This window comes from Myotis brandtii, unplaced genomic scaffold, assembly GCF_000412655.1.
Source record: "Myotis brandtii unplaced genomic scaffold, ASM41265v1 scaffold980, whole genome shotgun sequence".
Lineage (NCBI taxonomy): Eukaryota > Metazoa > Chordata > Mammalia > Chiroptera > Vespertilionidae > Myotis > Myotis brandtii.
Genome location: NW_005372075.1, coordinates 242,366 through 246,577, shown reverse-complemented (window position 1 = coordinate 246,577; position 4,212 = coordinate 242,366).

The following is a 4,212-nucleotide window of genomic DNA, read 5'->3' as shown; positions in this document are numbered from 1 at the left end:
AGCACTGTTGCACTGTATATCTTTTTCTTCTAACCCTCCCACTCCTGTCTCCTTGGTGATCAGGTGATCAAGTGCGTCCATTTGCCGAGTGCACCCGAACGCACGGGAAGCTTACCCGAGGCACATGTTGACGGCCGTTTCCTCATGAGTAAAGATTAATCTCTTTATAGTGCAATTCTTTTTTTAAAAATATATTTTATTGATTTTTTACAGAGAGGAAGGGAGAGAGATAGAGAGTTAGAAACATCGATCAGCTGCCTCCTGCACACTCCCCACTGGGAATGTGCCCACAACCAAGGTACATGCCCTTGACTGGAATCGAACCTGGGACCTTTCAGTCCGCAGGCCAACGCTCTATCCACTGAACCAAACCGGTTATGGCTAGTGCAATTCTTAACATTTTTATATTAATGTCAATATTGGAACAATGTATCTTGGATGTTTTCACTATGTATCTTTGCTACGCAACACCGATGTACATGTTTACATCCGGTTTTAGAATTGCATTATTGATCATGAGTAACGTGAGTAATAATATTACTCGAGTGATGCCCAACTCTGGCTGTTGCGAGAGACAAATATTTGAATTATGCAATTTTTTGTCTCTGTCGATGCGTGTCACCCAGAATGAGTTTGCGTGTCACCTCTGACATGCGTATCATAGGTTCGCCATCACTGCCTTAGGCTGTCAAATTGAAAAAATGACAGCAGCCAACACAACAATGGCCATCAAATGTGAATAAATCAAAATCATACCTATTTTTTTTTGTCAGATGGACAAAAAATACAGTATATTTTTTGGTGTTTCGCAGAATTTTAGTATTTAGTTTATGTGTGCCAGGAGATGGAAAAGGTTGAGAATGGCTGCACGGGGCCATGCAGTATCCCGCGGGTGGGGGGTGGGGGCCAGGTGGCTGCCTCACTGTGAGTAACACACTGACTGCTCGCGAGAGGCGTGACCACCCCTGAGCCTGGAGGGCAGTGTGGCTGAGGACAGGTCTAACTCCGGGTTTGGCATCAGAGGGTTTGACATCAGAGACGGTTGCATGTGTGATGAGCAGAATAGCCATGCTGACGTTAGATCTGCCTAATCTTGGAAGGCCCAACTGATTTTGCTTTTCTTAGGAGCAAATCCAGAACCAGCTGGACCACCTAAAACGAGTGAAAAACTTAAAGAAGAGGCATCAGGCACAGGGGGAGCAGGCGCGAGCTGAACTCTTGGTAAGGCTCTTTGGAATTCACAGAGAATATTGTTACCAGATGGGGATCTGGCCCTGAGCAGGTCTGCCTAAGGCCAGCTGGTAGTGTGTCAGTTCTTGACTTCACGCAGGAAGGATGTCACAACATGAGTCCAGGTGATTTTGAGGGTACGTTTGTCAAAGCTGGGGACAGAGCCCAGCCGGTGTGCCCCATGGTTGAGCATTGACCTGTGAACCAGGAGGTCACGGTTCAATTCCAGTCAGGGCACATGCCTGGGTTGCTGGCTCGGTCCCCAGTCGGGGCACACAGGAGGCAGCCAATCAATGATTCTCTCTCATCACTGATGGTTCTATCTCTCCCTTCCTCTCCCTTCCTCTCTGAAATCAATACAAATATTTTTTTAAAAAACAAACCTAGGGACAGTGGAGTAAGGAAGGGTTTAGCATAGAAGAAGCAACAGGAGAGCCCAGGCGGGGCTGCTTGCTCACTGGGAAGTCAGAGAAAAAGGGGCCTTGGGGACAAGTTCAGGGGTGAGCCACTGCCATTGCTCCCCTGATTGCCTGTGGGCGAAGGAGAGGGGGAAGGGAAGGTGAAGTTGTGTTCCCAGAGGGGGAGCATGTGCTGGGTCCTTTGTCTTGAGGGTTTTTATATCTTTCTTTTAAAATATATTTTTATTGATTTCAGAGAGGAAGGGAGAGGGAGGGAGAGATAGAAACATCAATGATGAGAGAGAATCATTGATAGGCTGCCTCTGCATGCCCCCTACTGGGGGTTGAGCCATAACCCAGGCATGTGCCCTGACTGGGAATTGAACTATGACCTCCTGGTTTGGTTCATAGGTCAACACTCAACCACTGCACCACACCAGCCAAGCTAGTTTTTTATTATTTTTTTGTTAATCCTCACCAGAGGATTCACCCCCATTGATTATTTTAGAGAAAGTAGAAGGGGAGGGGAGAGAGAGAAAGAGAGAGAAGTGAGAGAGACACATCGATTGGTTGCCTCCTTTAGTGCCCTGACCAGGGTGGGGAACAAACCTGCAACCCAGGTTGGTGCTCTTGGCCAGAATTAAGCCCATGACCTGTTGGTCTGAAGGCCAAGAGCCACACTGGCCAGGGCTTTATTTCCTTCTCACAGGCGGGAACCTTAGGGGAGGCCTCGGGGGAGAGTTCCAGCAGAACATGCATCCGTTTCCAGATGGGCTCCTCCCCAGGGCGTGGTCTCCACCGATGGGTCAGGGCCAGGGCAGGGGGTTGTCAGTCATCACAGCTGGTCCTGGTGTCTCCCACCTGGTTTTGCTGCTTTTCTGGGCCTGGAGCTGAAACACAACTGCGGCCTCGATGTTATCTTAGGGAGGGGACCTCCTGCATCTGCTGTGCATTGCTCTGCAGTGTGTTCAGCTCTCTGCCTCAGTTTCCCCGTTCTACTTGCTAAGTAATTTTCCTGGCGTCTCATTATCCCGTCTCAATGTCACTTCCGCTGGTTACTTTCCTGTGTCGTGGGCTGGGGTCTCTTCTCTGTGTCCCGCACGGAGAGAGACGTGAACCGGTTCGTTTAAGTTAGGAGGTGCTTTTGGTATTAAAGAAAAATGAATTGGACAGACACAAAATTAGACTAAAAGCTCGGGCTGGGTGTGGCGTCTGCCCTCTCATGGAGGGACAGACAGAGAGAGATCCAGCACCGGAAGGAGTTTATTATATACTTGAATTACAGGAAGTTACATCACATCTGAGTGGGCCTTGAGTTCCTGGCGACATCATGAGATCCATCCCCTTAACACTGGGCAGGAAAGTCAGACTGAGTGGTGTCCAATCTCTTGACTGGGTCCACCCTCAGGGCGTGACTCTGCCTTCGCTCTCTGAGTTTCAGCCACGTAATTAAACCGAGTGTTTACTAAGGGCCCTCAGCACTTTCCCGTTTGTAAGGCGATGTTACTTCCTCAGCCTTGTCCAAGTCACTCAGACATCGAGGTGAAGGTGGAACAGCCATATGGTGGTTGGACCCTTGGAGATCTGACCTATCAAAAGTTGAACCTTAGAGCCAAGGCCAGTGTGGCTTAGTTGGCTGAGCATTGTCCCATGCACCAAAAAGTTCCTGGTTCACTTCCCAGTCAGGGCACATACACATGCCTGGTTGCAGGCTCAATTCCCGGTGAGGAGCATTCAGGAGGTAGTGGGTTGATGTTGCGCTGTCACGTTGATGTTTCTCCCTCTCCCTTCCTGTCTCTCTAAAATCAGTACAAATATATTTTTGACAAATTTAATCTTCTAGCTTCCTGTAGATCAGGGTTGACCCTGGACAAAGCTGACTTGGTGAAGTGCTTGGGCACTCAGCCTGCTGTGGTACTGTCTGTAGACAGATGTGCAGTGGGTTTGCATGAGCCCCACTGTTGCTGCTGTGGGAGTGGTCCCTTTCTGACACTTTGATTCTGAACTTCTCACTTTGTTTCCTTCCCTCAGTCTCTCAAGGCATTAGCAGTGGCTGGTGTGCTAATTTCTGATAGGGATGTTTGGGGGGTTTGTTTCGAAAACCAAAAAAAAGTGCAGAGATTTTTATAAAATACTAGAGGCCCAATACACGAAATTCGTGCAAGAGTAGGTCTTCCTTCCCCTAGCTGCTGGTACTGGCTTCCCTCTGGCACCTGGGACCCAGCCTCCGGTAGGTACCCAGAACCTGGGCTTCCCTTGCAGTCCTGGCTTCATCTGGAAGGACATCTGTCTAATTAGCATATTGCACTTTTATTATTATAGACTAGAGGCCCGGTGCACAAAATTTGTGCATGGGAGGGGGGAGTCCCTCAGCCCGGCCTGCACCCTCTCACAATCCGGTATCGCTTGCTCCTAACTGCTGGCCTACCTGCCTGCCTGCACACCCCTAACCGCCTCTGCCTGCCTGCCTGATCTCCCCTAACCACTCTGCCTGCCTGCCTGATCGCCCCTAACCACTCTGCCTTCCTAATTGCCCCTAACCACCTCTGCCTGCCTGATCTCCCCTAACCACTCTGCCTGCCTG